This window comes from Juglans microcarpa x Juglans regia, chromosome 3D, assembly GCF_004785595.1.
Source record: "Juglans microcarpa x Juglans regia isolate MS1-56 chromosome 3D, Jm3101_v1.0, whole genome shotgun sequence".
Lineage (NCBI taxonomy): Eukaryota > Viridiplantae > Streptophyta > Magnoliopsida > Fagales > Juglandaceae > Juglans > Juglans microcarpa x Juglans regia.
The window spans coordinates 12207780-12224958 of record NC_054598.1 but is presented as its reverse complement, the minus strand read 5'-3'; the positions used below and the strand labels follow the sequence as shown (position 1 = coordinate 12224958).

Here is a 17179-nt window from a genome sequence, read left to right as displayed (position 1 = left end):
TATTTAATATTTTTTTCAAAATTCTTATTTTTTATTAAATTTGCTCTGTGAATATATATATAAAAAAAAACCAATTAAACAGAGACTTTAAGGCTCCATGAGATATGAAGTACAAATTGAAAGAAATTGATAATTTGGGATATAGATTTTTGGTTTTAATCGAGGCTCCAAAAAAGGATTGTAACACAGTTTTAAGAATAAAATTACTTTTACAAATTATTGGAAAAGTTTGAGTGCTATTAATAAACTTGACTTAAAAATATTTTCATTTATTCTAAAGGAAGCATCAGGTTCAATGATTCATTATAATACCATCTTTATTAAATACTTAAAATCTAAAAAAAAGTCTGCAGAAACACTTATTTAAATTTAATAAAGTCTCGTGTGCTTATCAAAATAACTTATTAAATTTTAAATCATAAAACTAAGCATGACATAAACATCTAGGATTCTGCCTTGCCTCCCTAGGCCAAGTCATGTCCTGTAGTCTCATCCTCATAAATATCATCACTTGGTGTGGTTAAAAAATAAAAATATACAAAAAATTAGTCGAATACTCAATAACAACACATCATAAGTAAACATAATAAACATAAGGTTTCTTGAAAAATATGCATACTTATAAATACATACGTAAATAACATGAATGCGAACTTATCTTTCACTTTTCATAGACTGGTACCCACTATTGCCCCTGTGAGTTAGGGTTAGCAAATCTAAATAGATTCTGATTCCACCTGTAGTCTCGAGTTGTGGAATCTATACATAAGGAAGACATATTGTGTGCACTACCAGCATTTACAACCTAGTAATGCAATATGCCCATAACATATGGTACCATCTTCATATCATAATATAGACCGTTGCGTATCTTATTATTCATACTTTATCATAATCATACTTGCATACTTGTTAGATCATAGATTTAAAATGAAATTGCATTCTTTCATAAAATATTGTGATATATATTTCCTTACATAAAATCATGTTTTTCATGTACATACTTTGATACACAACTCCTTATATAAAACTATAAATTTTCATAAATAATTTAATGCATAAATTTTCACATAAATCATAGATTTTCATAAAATATTTAATGCATGTCTTGCAACTAACACGAAACTTATGCATAGAGTCATGATTTTATGACTCGGGTACATAAAAATGGGCTTCCAATGGAGAGCGTACATGCATAAATTTTTTATAAAAGATATGTCGTTTACCATACATACATGTAAGGGTATGATCATGTTACTTACCTCATAGCGCTAATACAATATTTTTGGGACAAATTTGATTACCGAGAGAGTTGAGTGCTATGCACGGGGTTGCTCGGGCGATGAAGACTCACTCTACAGCAGCGACCAAACAGTGGCAACTTCCACCATCGACTAAGATGTGGAGGCTTAGAATTTTTGTGTGTCCCGGTAGAGGAGCAAGTGCTCAATTTTGAGGAGAAAAAACAGAGCTTGTCATGTGGGGTTGGATGTGTGGAGGTTGTTGACGTGGAAGGAGAGGATGTGTGATAGTGGTTGGTTTGGCTTTGGGGTGCTAGTGCACGGTTAGTGGTGTGAAACAGGGTTGTTCGTGCAGTGGGTTTCACGGTGGCTAAGCATTACAATTGTGGTGTCTTACGATTTGCTTGCTAGAGGTGGTTGGGCATACAGTGACTTAGTGAGGGCCTTGAGGGTGTTGCGTTTGTCGTGTGGGGTTATTGTGTGGAAGGGCTTAGGTGGCTTTCTTGTAGTTTGTTGCTGATTGGCGTAGCTATCGTGGCTGTGACATTGGTGGGAAGGTGGTTTCGTGAGAGGGAAGGGCTGGTGTGCGTGGGTTTGACTGTGGTGGTCTTACCGTGAGGTAGGTAGCTAAGGCGAGGGTTGCAGGGTTGTTGGTGGACTGGAGGTGATCTACGTGGTTTCAGGTAAACAGAAACTACATTGGGGCTTGAATAAGAATGGGATACACATAAAGAGCATGGGAGTTGAGCATATATATAAGGAGTAGGTTTAAGAATTTTAATATGAAGATGATTTGTAGAATTGTAAGAGAGTTTTATTGGGGGCATGAATTCTAATGGAAGGTAGAGACATGCATGGCTTAGAGTTTGAGAATGCAATTGGTTAAAGAGTTTTAACGTGAAGATGACTTGTAGAGTTGTATTCCCGTTAGGAGATAATTCCATTGGCATGTATCCTAGTGGAAAGTGGAAACATTCATGAATTAGAGTTTGAGAAGACAGTCGGTTAAAGAGTTTTAATAGGAAGATTACTTGTAGAGTATCCCTGTTGGGAGAGAATTCCATTGGAACGGGAATCCTAGTGGAAGGTGGAGACATACATGACTTAAAATTATAGAGAATCGACACTGGGCTTAATGGGTTTGGGTTCATTTCATGGGCCAAAAATTCAAAAACTTTAATTGGGTTCATAAGAAATCCACTCATTAATTTTCTCTAAAATTTTCAACTAACCTTAACGACATTAAAATACAATTTTGGGTCTTTGGGCTTAACTAAATCATAATAAATAATAACTCGTAGCTTATCCAATATGGCCCATAAAATGCAATAATTTTAAGAATCTTAATAGATCGTGGGCTATTCCAATACGGCCCATTAAACTTATTTTAGGATCATTAGATTTTTTTTTCCCTATTTCATCCCTAATAATATTGGGTCGGATCGTTACAAGGGTCCTATTCAAGTCAATTTGGTCGATTCAAATTGAATCTCGATAAGAAATCAAACTGATTTTAGTGAATGTTTTGAATAATTCACCAAACTGCTTCAATTGGCTGATTCTAACCGACTTCAAACCGATTTGAGCTGATTCCAATTGATTCAAACTGTATTTATTTTTTAAGTTGTATGATAACTAAGGTATTTTAAAAATACAAATTCTTGTACAAAAACATAATAGAACTAAACATATAATAACTTTTTATCATCATACTAAGTAAAATCGTAGAAAATATAAAGATAAACATGTATAAAGTTTTTTATTTTCTTTATTTTTTTTATCTTCTTTTGTTGAACAAAAAAATTAAGAGGTGAATGAGTATTTTGTAGTATATTTGTAGTTGTGCATAAAATACTGACTTTATTGCCACGTGTTTATAACTTAATGGTCTTTTTTTTTACTATTCGAGGCAAAAAAATGTCGACAATTGAGATTAAATATGAATTGCATTTTTATTGAAAATATTCAATAAGATTGTATTTTATAATCTTTTATATATGATAAAATGCTTTTTTCTCTCAACAGACTGTAGCTTTCCCCTCTGGGCGTGACCATAAGGGCCCACACTCACTGCAATATGTTTGGTTTGTGTCATAACTATTGGCCCCAGGTGGAGCAGCCCATCATCGCAACCCCACCAAGGTGTCAGCATGCAAAGGCCTCCAAGACTTTAGTTCATAAGTTTTATTAAGGCAAACTGTTTCGAACTTGTGACCTCGGGCAAGGGAGGGAAAAAGATCCCCTAACTTTTGCCAACTGGGCTACCACCTTGGTGCTTGGTGGTGATATATAATGCTTAAACGTCATTATATTTGATTTTTAATACTTTTATCAACATTGAAATAACCAATTCGAAATTATCATCAATCACTCTTTACCCAATTTCAATTTTTCAAGCCTTAATTTTAATAGTTTGATAGTGCATTTTTTATTTTTTTTATTTTTTAATATAGTTTGGAGCGAGTGAAAACGAAAACCTCCTTAGTTACCATATATTGTATATCAGTATACCGGGCTAGATCTAATTGGAAGACTAGACCACATTAATTTGATGAGTAATGCTACATACAGTCATGGAGTGCGCAAGTAACGTGTAGTCGCTTTGAAAAACAGTGGGGTCTATTATTAAAAAATTAATTTTCTTTTCATGTAGATCCTGCATTTATTCATTTTTTCAAAGTAATTACGCGACGTTTGCATATTCACAATTACAACTATTATTTCTCTAATTTGATTGATGATTTAGCGTGCCACAAAAAACAGAGTACGAGATTTGAGAATTTAAAAAATGGAGTCCATCCTGCAAACTTATTACATATAGTTATTTCATTTTGTCATAATTAATTAATTGGTTATAATTTATGGCAAGTTGTGTTAATTTATGTCTATTGGGGTACTAATAACATGGTTTGTCGGCGTAATTCAGGTGCATCAATACACCAGCTAGCTATAATTAATCATCTAATTCCTAGTCAATATTAGACCTTCAGCATATGGAAATTTGGCCAGCAGATTAGCACTTGGAGCATTAGCAGTGGACTCAAAAAAGTTATATTTTGACCAAAGATTAACAAAATTGCATAAAAAATCACTGTAGTGGACTCAACTAAACTACAATACTTTTAATTTTGATAATTTTCACTAGCTAAATCTATTGAGTCCAAGTTATTGGATAAATATTATTTTGGCATAAAAAATTCCCTCTCCTGCGTGCTATTCGTTTCGCACGAGTTCACAACTCCAAAAAATTCATCTTTATCTCAAAAGCACAAAGCGCCCAAATCCTAGGAGAAGGCCGGCTCACACCGTCTTGAAGCGGTGCTTACCGAGGAGGCGAGACACAACCTTCAGGAGTCGCTCGATCGCCAGCATAAGGAGTTGGAGCGGCTGCAAGCTGACAACTCGAAGCTGCTTAAATAGCACCACCACTCTGACTCCTGGTCATACAAGTGGTCAGAAGGGAGGTTCGAGGAGGCCTCCAAGTCTTTGCAAGAAAATAGGGACTCTCTCAGGGTCAAAAATAAGAGAGTGGAGAACTTGAAGTTCTAGAAAGTTGAGGTTGATCGTGAGATAGCCGCCCATGAGGCCACCATCCTGGACTTGTACTCTTGCCTTAATAGTGCTGAAAATGTCCTTCCCTGACTGTGTGAGGAGTTGTCGCACGTCCATTTGGTCCGCAACAATGCTTGAAATTACGGCTACTTGGAGGGTTTGGAGAGAATGAGGGATCATGTGCTCCTGAATCTCAAGAGTAATTTGAGGGCACTAAAAGTGCAAGACCTCCCTCTAGACTTGACGACATTGAAGCGAGGTGCCTCAATAGGAAAATAGTTGATCCCGAGCACACTCTCAGACAACCCCGCCAGTGTCAACTAGCCAACTGAATATTTTCCCCATGTATTGATGTATTTTTGTTTTCCTTGCTTGTATTTTGTAATAACGTTAATAGAATTCCTCGTACATATTTCTCTCCTATTCTTGGGTTCTTTTTCTTCTTCGATTTGTAATGTACTTCGCAGTAATATTAATAAAGTTCCTTGTTCATGCTTTTCTTTCTTCTTGGGTTCTTTTTCTTTTTTGCTCTTAGCTTTTCATTTGCATGCTTCAGGGAGTTCATCGGGCGAGGAGTGTAGGGGTGATGCCACTAGCGTGATGAACAACCGCAAGTAAAATTTATCTGTTATTACAATCATAAACTAGGGTTGTCTTGATATGTTGTTGTCGGTTTGGGGGGCGGGGCTCCTTGGGAGCCTACGCTGTGTACTGGAGAGAACGAGCCCATATTTCATAGAGAGAGAGATCGGGATCCTTAGGCTAAGCCTTTGGTCTCCACAGGGGGCGTGGGTCGCCACGTAGTTGAGGACTTGCCTCGCTCTTTGCAATAAGCTAGGTAAGAGATGTTTAATAGTGCTAAAAAAACTAAACAAGTTAATATAACTTATCTGCAACTATGAGTGTGAAGTTTGCTGACACGGTTTGTCATTTGGTGGAGGAGGAGTTCGGCAAGGATTCTGAAGCACTACTTGTTTGTCATTCTGTTGTTGGAGATGGTGTAATGTAGGGCAATCGAATGACTAAACCCGCTCTCCACTAGGGGAGAAGTCATGATGTCTTAGGCTAAGCCCACCCCTTTGGTCCTCCTGGGAGATAGTTTGCTGGATGACTGAGAAGCTGGTCCACTCTTCTCCATGACAGGGGCGGGATAAGTTATCAAGCAACCAAGAGGTTGGACCCGCTCTCCCACGCGAGGGAGGTTGAGCCACCTGCCCACCTATTTACCCTCATGGGGAGGTAAGTTGCCGGGCAGTTTGGGATTGGATCCGTTCTCGTCCGTTGACATCACAAGAAATGTAAATGTTGGGTCAGGCTGGTGCTGATCTCACTCTTTATCATGGAGGAAGTCGGATTAAGATGTCGGGCAGCTGAGGGGCTGGACTCGCTCTCCATCACAGGAGGAATGAGATGGCCTTAAGGCGTATCTTGCCCTTTAGGGCCCCACGGGGAGGTAAGTTACAGGCAGTTTAGGACTGGACTCCCTCATGCCTATTGACGCTCATGAGGAAGTTAAATGTCAGGAAGCCGAAGGCCGGCCCACTCTCATCCGCAAGAGGAATAAAACAATCTTAGACGTAACTCAATTCTTTGGTACCTTGTGGGGAGGTAAGTGTCGGACAGTTAAGCAGTTGGTCCACTCTTCACCATGATGGGGGTCGGGGTAAGTTGTCGGGCAGCCGAGAGGTTGGACCCACTTTCCCATGCAAGGGTGATTGAGCCGTCTGCCCACCTACTAGCCCTCACGGGGAGGTAAGTTACTGGACAGTTTGAGAATGGACCCGCTCCCACCTGTTGACACCATATGGAAGGTAAGTGTTGGATTAGACTGGTGTTGATCCCACACTTCATCATGGCGAAGGTCGGGGTAAGTTGCCGGGCAGCAAAGGGGCTGGACTCGCTCACCGTTGAGGTAAGTTGTTAGGCAGTTTGAGATTGGACCCACTCCCACATGTTGACGCTCACAAGGAAGGTAAATGTCAGATAACCGAGGGCTGGCCTGCTCTCCACCACAAGAGGGATAAAGCAGTCTTAGGCGTAACTCATCCCTTTGATGGAGAATACGTTGTTGGAGTAAAGATACGAGGTATGTGAGACGTATTTTATCCCTGAAAAGCCATACCTTTGTTAATAGAGTATACATTGTTGATATGGAAATATAAATTACATATCACAAATTTTTCTAGCAATGAAACTTCCGCAGGTGCTCGGTGTTCTTGGGGTGTGGACCATATGCACCCCGCCATCCCTTGGCTTCAATTCCTGCACATAGTACTCCTGTGTCAAGATCTGTTCTCCTCAAATTTCTCTCACGCCCTAAAAGGTTGGGAACTTCATTTTTAAATGGTAGGTCGACGTCACCACCCTGAGACTATTGAGGGTGGGCAACTAGCATAATCACTACTAAGGCATCATCGTGTGGATAAAAGACTCTATCCTCTACGTCTTCTCCAAAAGAGACAACGAGGGCCGATTCATTTCCCTTGCACTTGGTGTGGTGGCACTCTGCCAAATACACTTCTCAATATCTTGCTTGCTTGGCATGCGCCTTCCGACTGGATGAGGTTGTGCCCCCGTCAGCGAATTCTCCAGCGATGGTTCAAATTTCTCCCATCGGCGGCCCTTCCTAATGTGATGCGCGGGGGCGATCGTACTGGGGCCCCTACGCATCTAACCTTTGCCTCGGGCTCACTTCCTAATGTGGTGCACGGGGGTGATCGTGCTGGGGTCCATACGCATCTAACTTTTGCCTCAGGCTCACTTCCCTCATTCGCCTTCCGACTCTCTTTGCATCTAACCTTTGCCTCGGGCGGGAGGGTATCGCTGCCTCAACTGCCTAACCTGCTATCTTTCCTCTTTCAAGGAAAGACAATTTTCAGTATTATGAGTGTTGGGTTGATGGTAGGTGTAATAGCGGCGACTATTGTTCTTCATCTTCTTGGGTGGGTTGACGGTCATCTTTTTGGATTGTGAGCGCCAGCCTGTCAAATCGAAACCCTACGCCTCTCGCAGGGGCTTTTTCTTTCCTGTTTTCGCACAGTCATTTCTCTGTCTTCTCGCGAGGCTTGCCTTTGGTCGATGCCTTCCCCTTTTTTTCTGTATGTTCTAGTTCTTTCCTCATCGGCTCGATCAAAGCTCAAGTATGTCCTCAGCGTTAATAAAGTTGTCGGCTTAATCCATGAACTCTCGCAGCGTGGCGAGAGTTCTCCTTACCAATTCTTCCATGAACTGGGATTGGGGCCACACTCTTCCTAAAAGTGTTGCCAAAGTTATCTTCTCGTCTTGGTCTTCTATAGTCATGCGTTCTTTGTTGAACCTAGATAAGTATGTCTTCAAACTTTTGTCTTTTCCCTGCTTGATTGTGAGGAGGTACACTGCAGGGCGTCTTCTTCTCCTGCTCGCCATAAACTGTGTGAGGAATAGGCGGGCCAACTCCCCAAAGTTGTCTATAGACCTGGGTACCAAAGACCCAAACCATACTCTCGTTGACCCCTTCAAGGTCAGCAGGAAAGCTCTGCAAGCCACTTCTCCTAGGAAGTCGTGCATGGCCATTTCTTCGTATTTCCCTTTGAGGTTACGCAACTCGTCCTGCATGTTTTTTCTTTCTTCTTCCGAGTGTCACCTCCCCTCTTGCGTTTCTGAACTCTACGTGCTCGCTGTTGCTTGGTCCTGCCTCATTCTCTGATCCATTGGTGGCTATACTCTGAGTGTCTCATTCTCTCTTAGGAGGGTCTCCACTTCGATAGTTATCTTCTCTACCAGTTATTCTATCATGGTGAGCATTGTTTCCATGTTCGTTGACGTTGCTTCTTCTTATCCCCGAGTTGTCTGAGAACAGGTTGTTGCAGGCATATGAAGGACACGTGAAGTCTATAGAAATCCCACAGACGGCGCCACTGTTTATACTAGGTTTCTGGGTGGGGATAGCTCAAACCTGACTTTGGGGAGCCCATGTTTGTTCAACTGTTCGCTTAGTCAAAATCCTTTAATATGGCATGACTTATAGAGCGGTGTCATTAACGCGGCGTAGAGTCCAAGGAGTGGTGCCATTAATGCGGCATGGCTCCCTAACTCACTTTGCCCTACAGACGTTCTCTGTTAAGTCCCTCCATGCCTACTGTAAGGAGATCAAAGGTTCCCCATATTTCGTACCCAACTGTCTGCGCAGGTTCTCGAGGGTAGGGTGTCATTGAGGAGGTGTTAGGGCGGCGAGTCTCATCTGCTCCTACTGTCCGCTTTCTCCATGCGTGGGTTGCTTTATGGATGGATTTTACTTATGGGCCGAGTATTCTACAGAGGCCCACTGGCTCCATTTAGAGGAGGGTCGTTGGGCGTGGCTGAGCTTAACCAGGCCCTCTGACTTACTTCTCCAGTGTTCTCTCGTAAGCTTGCTATACAGGCTAATAGGAGGGAAAACCTCCTTATACGTGCAACTGGCTTGATGATCTTCAAGATTAAAATCCTAGCCGCTCCCTTTGTAAACCTCTTCGATCAAGTTATATATGTCGTCAAACAGCTGAACAATCTACAAGATTAGCATTGGGGTCGCGCGCCCAATTGCTGACCAATTTTGTGTCTTTCACTTCACACCACATGACAAGCCGCATCTATATATATTTTTTGGAGCATTGACATGATTGAATAAGTTAAATTTTAGTTAAGGAGGATATTTATTTTTATTTTATTTTTGCCGAGTCATTTGAAATGCACTTTATTTATTGGATTAATTATTCTTCTCTCTATTCTATTTAAATATTTATTTTATATAATTTTTTATAATAAATTTTACTTGCATCTTTAGAAAATATATTATAATGAAACAAAAAAAATGATTTAGCTATTCAACGTACTCCATAGTCTATTCATGTTTAGAAAAGGTCTTTGTATAAAAATGTCGGTACTTAAGTTAGTCGACCCTTTTGTCCAAGAACTTCATAAAAAAATAAAAATGCTCTTTAAATATCATCAAGAAAATGCAACACGTACAAATAAAAGTTCAAATAATAGATTAATTATTCCGTAACAAAACCAAAAACGGCAAATACATGCAATTATGTAATGACTAAAATTCTTAACAATTCAAAGAGACACTACAACTCAAATAATGTATTTTAGCTAATCAATAGCTAATATATATGATCATGTGGCTCAATATATATATATATATATAAAATATATTTATATATACTGATCAGTGTTGGGGAAATCAACACAGCGGAAGGGATAAAAACGGTAATAAAAGAGTACAATCTACGCACTCAGTGACACCAAGAATTTAACGTGGTTCGGCAACTGCCTACATCCACAGAAAAGAGCTTCACTATTAAATAGTGGTACACAAGAAAATATTACAGAGGAGGAGGATCACACTCCACTCAACTCAACTCTCTTCTTTTCTCTCAGAGCTCTCCAGGCTCTCTCTCTTTTCTCTTCTTGGGTGTTAATTGAAGCTCTCGCATGGAGCTTCAATTTATAGGCGACGATTGTGTATGAATGCATTTAATTTTGCATTCATTTGCTGGACGTTGGGGCGTTGAGCGTTGGGGGAGATGAGTGCTGAGCAGTCAACAATGACTGCTCAGGGCATGGACTTCAACAATTCTCCCCCTCCATGCCCACTTACTTAGATGCTATCCATCCCAGCTATGTCTCTGCATAGCTCAAGCTTATCACTTGTAACCACCTTCGTCAGCATGTCCGCTGGATTCTCTTTCGTATGGATCTTCACAAGCTTCAATAGCTGTTGTTCCATCGCTTCGCGTATCCAATGATAGCGGATATCAATATGCTTGGTGCGGGAGTGGTACATTGAATTCTTGCTCAAATCTAGAGCACTTTGACTATCACAATGTACCGTGTAGTCTTCTTGACTAACCCCTAGTTCTTGGAGAAAACGCTTCATCCACAACATTTCTTTTCCAGCTTCTGCTGCAGCAATGTACTCTGCCTCAGTTGTAGATAAAGCAACACACTTTTGCAATTTGGACTGCCAAGAGACAGCTCCTCCTGCAAAAGTGAAGAGAAATCCCGAAGTAGATTTCCTGCTATCCAGATCTCCTGCCATATCTGAATCTGTATAGCCTTCCAAAACTGGTTTAGCTCCCCCAAAACACAAGCACATCTTAGATGTACCTTTTAGGTACCTGAGAATCCACTTGACTGCTTCCCAATGATCCTTTCCTGGATTTGAAAGGAATCTGCTCACCATGCCTACAGCATGAGCAATATCTGGTCTGGTACAAACCATTGCATACATCAGGCTTCCTACTGCTGAAGAGTAGGGGATTACTTCCATTTCTTCAATCTCTTTCTTTGAAGAAACGAGTTCTTGCTCAACTTGAAGTGGTTAGCAAGTGGAGTATTGACTGGCTTAGCATCTCCCATGTTGAAACGTCTGATGACCCGTTCAACATATTTTTGTTGTGATAGCCACACCCTTTTGACATTCCTATCACGAACAATCTTCATGCCCAAAAGTTGCTGTGCTGGGCCTAAGTCCTTCATGTCAAAGGACTTGGATAGTTCCTTCTTTAGTTTGTTAATCTTGGACCTATCCTCACCAACGATTAACATATCATCAACATAAAGAAGGAGTATGACAAACTTGGCATCCTGGAACCTTCGAACATAGACACACTGATCTGCAACAAGTCTCTTGTAACCATGACTCATCATGAATGAGTCGAACTTCTTGTACCATTGCCTCGGCGCTTGCTTGAGGCCATAGAGACTCTTCTTTAGCTTGCAGACTAAGTGATCTTTCCCTGGAGCTTCAAACCCTTCTGGTTGCTCCATATAGATTTCCTCCTCCAAATCTCCATGGAGAAAGGCTGTCTTCACATCCATCTGTTCGAGTTCCAAATTCAAGCTGGCTACCAATCCGAGTATGACTCGGATTGACATCATTTTCACCACCGGGGAAAATATCTCGTCAAAGTCGATTCCCTTCTTCTGTTGGAATCCTTTGACAACCAATCTGGCCTTGTGCTTTATCAGCTTTCCTTGGCCATTTTTCTTCAGCTTGAACACCCATTTGCTCTTTAGGGCTTTCTTTCCTTCAGGAAGTTTCACCAACTCATAGGTCTGATTTTTCTGCAAAGAACTCATCTCTTCTTGCATTGCCTGCACCCATAGGCTTCTATCAGCATGAGTTTGAACTTCCTGGAAGCTCTCCGGCTCCCCCTCATCAGTAAGCAGAATATAGTCTGATTCCGGATATCTCATCGACGGAATCAGTAGGCGGCCTCTTGCCGATCTTCTTGGTTGAGTTTCATCAACCAAAGGAGGTTCATCACCATCTAACCCTTGCGGTGGTACACTAGCTGCTGGTGGAGGGGGTTCTTGCTCCCCCTGCTCAACACCCTGAGCTTCTTCTTCTGCTTCTGGATCTCGATCCTGCATATCCTCATTATCTGTGGCGAACTGTAATGGTGCAGGATGTGTATAGGAACTAAGCTCTACTGACATCGAGGAAGCTTCAGTTCCTATATGCTGGTTTTCATGGAACACAACGTCCCTACTTCTGACAATTCTCTTTGTCACTGGATCCCATAATTTGTATCCGAATTCTTCATCTCCATATCCAACAAAGATACATGGAGTTGACTTGACATCGAGCTTTTGTCTCAGCTCCTTGGATACGTGTGCAAAGGCTTTGCACCCAAACACTCTCAGGTGAGAGTAAGAGACATCTTTTCCAGACCAAACCTTTTCAGGAACTTCAAATTCCAGTGGTGCGGAAGGTGATCTGTTGATCAGGTAACAGGCAGCACGAACAGCTTCACCCCAGAATGGCTTTGGTAACTTAGCCATACTGAGCATGCATCTTGTTCTTTCAATGATGGTCCGATTCATTCTTTCGGCTACACCATTGTGCTGAGGGGTATATGGGACCGTCTTCTCATGTCGAATACCGCGATCAGCGCAGTATGCAGCGAACCTTTTGGAAACATATTCTCCTCCATTGTCCGTTCGCAGGCACTTCAACTTCTTTCCCGTCTCTCTTTCCACTAGGGTGTGGAAATTCTTAAAGTACTCGAAGACCTGATCCTTTGACTTCAAAACATATACCCAGACCTTTCGTGAAGCATCATCAATGAATGTCACGAAATATCTGTTACCTCCCAATGACTCTTCTTCCATGGGACCACATACATCAGAGTGTACCAGACTCAACAACTCTGATCTTCTCTTCGTAGAGGAATTGAACGAGACTCTGCGTTGTTTGCCAAACAAACAGTACTCACAAGGGTTTAACGCTATTCCTTTGGCAACCTTGATGAGTGCCTTCTTCACAAGCGTATCCAACCCTTTCTCACCCATGTGTCCGAGTCTCTTGTGCCACAGATTCGGTGATGCCTCGTCTTCAGCTGCATTGAGGCTATCAGTATCAATCTTCACATGGGTCTTGTATAACGTACCGCAAATATGTCCTCGGGCGACAACCATGGCACCTTGTGACAGCTTCCAAGTGCCATTGCTGAAGTAGCTGTCATAGCCCTGTCGATCAAGGGCTGTTCCCGAAATCAGGTTGAGCCGAAGGTCAGGAATGTGTCGAACATCTTTCAACACCATGGTACAACCAACGTTGGTTTTTATCTGCACTTCGCCAACTCCCACGATCTTTGAGGAACTAGCGTTTCCCATCCTTACCGTACCAAAGTCTCCTGCTTTGTACGTAGTGAAAAATTCACTATGGGAAGTGGCATGGTATGATGCTGCTGTGTCTACCACCCATTCAACATCATGGCTTGCAACGTGCAGACACGTCTCGTCACTGGTGGAGAGTATTGCCACATCTCCCGAAAGAGTGACAAGGGTTTCACCATCTTCTTTCTTCAGCTTACTGCTTTGACCTTGCTCCCTTAAAAACTTGCGGCAGTTTTTCCTTATGTGGCCTTCTTTGCCACAATGGTAACATTTCATGTTACCCGTCTGCTGGTTCCTGCTATTGCTGGACCTTCCACGTGGTTGAGACTTCCCTCTGTTTCTGCCTCCACTTCTCCCTCTATCATCACCTCGAGGCCTTTCTCTACTCTCGGTGACAAGGACATGAGTTTGATTCATGCTTGTCTCTTTTCGTCTGGCCTCCTCATTAAATAGGGCATCCTTAACCATCGTCATGGTAAGTTTGCCATCTGGAGTAGAGTTACTGAGGGAGACCACCAGCGTCTCCCAACTATCTGGTAATGAACTAAGAAGTAGCAGGGCTTGTTCTTCATCGCCAAGATTCAGGTTGACGGATCCGAGCTGGTTAACTAGGTTTTGAAACTCGCTAGTGTGCTCGGCAACAGAGGTGTCGCTCTTCAACTTCAAGTTAACAAGCCGTCTCATCAAGAGGGCCTTGTTTCGAGCAGTCTTAGCTTGATACATATCCTCCAACTTTTTCCAGAGGCTATATGCATCTGTCTCCTGGGCCACGTGGTGAAAAACACTATGGTCAATCCATTGTCTGATCTGACCGATAGTCTTCTTGTGCATCTTTCTCCACACTTGATCCGTAACTTCATCTGGCTTCTTCCCTTCATCTTCCAAAGGGTCAGACAGATCTTTACAGTTCAATAGATCCTCCATCCGAGGCCTCCAAAGACTGTAGTTTGAGGCAGTCAGCTTTATCATGGCGCCTGATGCTGAATCCTCCATGGATTTAGACTGATTCTAAATACAAAATGCAAGTATAGGATCTTTGAAATGGAATATCGTAAAACGGACAGCACCGTTGTGTCCGGAACGCTTGATTTTGTTGGAAACGAGTCTTGTTTTGTCAAAATCGGACTCAGATAGCACAAGGAATGAGCAAAAGAACCAAAACAGGAACACTGTCGCGCGTGCAGCACGTGGCGCGACTAACAGCGCGTAGGCGCGTGTTATTAACGCGCCAGAACCTCACTGGAGCGCGTGGAACGCGTAGGCGCGTGTATTTCACGCGCTATCTCTGGGTCAATGGAACGTCAGGCGCGTGAACTTCACGCGCAAGGGCCTCTCTGGAGCGCGTGCGGCGCGTGCCGAGAGTGGGTCTCACGCGCTCGTGCCTCTCCTGGGCGCGTGTAGCGCGTGTCGAGAGTGGACTCACTCTCCGATCTTCAGACGGCGCGTGGGGGAGCGTGCGGCGTCCTTCTGGCCTCTGGTTTTCACCGTTTTTCTTGTCTCGATGAGACGAACACAGTAGTATGCTCAAATTTAAAAACTGAGCTACACACTAAAAACGAGTTTTTTGAAAAAAAAAACTCTTCCCAGCAATAGCTCTGATACCACTTGTTGGGGAAATCAACACAGCGGAAGGGATAAAAACGGTAATAAAAGAGTACAATCTACGCACTCAGTGACACCAAGAATTTAACGTGGTTCGGCAACTGCCTACATCCACAGAAAAGAGCTTCACTATTAAATAGTGGTACACAAGAAAATATTACAGAGGAGGAGGATCACACTCCACTCAACTCAACTCTCTTCTTTTCTCTCAGAGCTCTCCAGGCTCTCTCTCTTTTCTCTTCTTGGGTGTTAATTGAAGCTCTCGCATGGAGCTTCAATTTATAGGCGACGATTGTGTATGAATGCATTTAATTTTGCATTCATTTGCTGGACGTTGGGGCGTTGAGCGTTGGGGAGATGAGTGCTGAGCAGTCAACAATGACTGCTCAGGGCATGGACTTCAACAATCAGCCTGATCCCATACAAAAAGAATTCACATGCACGGTGATGCACTTACACAGTACTACTGCATAAGCAAATTAAGTTTTTCTTTTTTTAATCCCTTGTGGGGGTTGAGAATATATATATAGCGACGACTTGGGACGAATTCTATCTGAATTTCTTATGCTAGTTAATGGATTGCTTAAATTTCTTATGCATGCTAGGTTGCACGTACGAATTAAACAATATTTAATACATTTGTAACATTGGAGCAAAAAAAAAAAAAAAAAAAACTCACACAATTACGAAAATTAAATAATTATCTATATCATCATTAATTGATCACCTCCTCCTGATCCGATCCCTTCTAATTCTATAGCTAGGAGGTGCAGGAAGGTACGTTAAGGCTGCGTTTCGATATCAAGCTAAATTCAATTGAATTGAATTTTTTATAAATAGTAATAAATTGAGTAGTGAAAAGAATTATGTGAGGCCTATCTAAACAGAGTTTAAAATGTGTTTAAATCTTAAAATGAGTTTAGTACTTTTTATGAGAAATTGAAAAAAATTATGAATTCTAAATATAAAGATATTTTAAGTTGAAAAAAGTTGTAGGTCTCACGTATAAGAAAATTTTGAGTTGAGATGAGTTTAATAATTTGAGAGTTGTATGTTTAGTTGTTAGACTTAGTTTAAAATTAAACTGAATTTAACTGAGCACAACTGAATTTGAAAACCAAACGCAATCTAACACTTCACTATCATTAATGTTTCTTCCTTACTCTATCCCTTAATTCTCAAAAAACCTCTCGTCCATCTCTTCTTTCCCCTCTCCCTCTTCCTCTAGCATCGTTTCTTATTTTCTCTCTAGCTAGGCATATATAGAACGATAGATCTAGTGATCTAATTATAGGTCAATTTTCTTGCCTTGCACGCGACCACCTATTAATGCACGGGCGTCACGTGGCCGGCCTTCCACAAGCCATGCACTGTTATTCACCATCGGAGATAGATCGTCCCTACCTACATTAACGTGGGGACAGAGTAATTCAACATCAACAATCTTATAATTAGTAACAAGTTCAATAATATTTTACGTACATAGCCTACCATACCAATTTAGGATCGATAATCTTTTCTCGACATCAATATAATAATATCAATATAATCTTTTCCAAATTATGTACTTTCATTTTTTGCTCTATATTAATTAATTGCATCAAAACTTATGTACGCACAAATAGTGTACCGCGTACAACTAATTCCACACAAGTACTCTTCAATAAAATATTATTATTTTTTTAAATTTAATTGGAATTTTTTAACTTTTCCAATATATATATATATATATATAAATTCATTTTCGGTTGCATAAGTATATAGGATGACAAAGTTGGGGCCACAGTAGATCTCTTTCATGTGATTACCAGATTGTTGTCTTGCACATTGCCTCCAAACAGGGGCAACAACCCATGTAGAAGAAAAACAAACACCACTTTGTGGTTGGGAAGACCCATTCCCACTGCAGGCTGCTGCAGCGCGCGGTGTTAGCTTTTTAGACATGTGGGTATGCTCCCTTCGGCTTGGTTGAAGACAATTAAACTGCAGCCATATATGGTGTCTCAATCACCCCCCAAAAGTTAGCCTAATTAAACTGCACCCAAGTACTGATGGGACTCACCACTGATCAATATTGCATGGGGGAGGGCGGGGATATTAGAGATGCGAGCAAAGATTGCAGATTGATCATGTTC

The 17179-nt window shown here is 41.4% G+C and overlaps 1 long non-coding RNA gene across 1 annotated transcript; it reads left to right on the top strand.

The window, feature by feature from the left end:
- Positions 1-1820: 1820 nt before the first annotated feature.
- LOC121255947 lies at positions 1821-14952 on the top strand. The gene is made up of 3 exons (XR_005938890.1): positions 1821-1833; positions 5841-5842; positions 14646-14952. It is a non-coding gene; the product is annotated as an uncharacterized LOC121255947 (long non-coding RNA).
- Positions 14953-17179: the final 2227 nt, after the last annotated feature.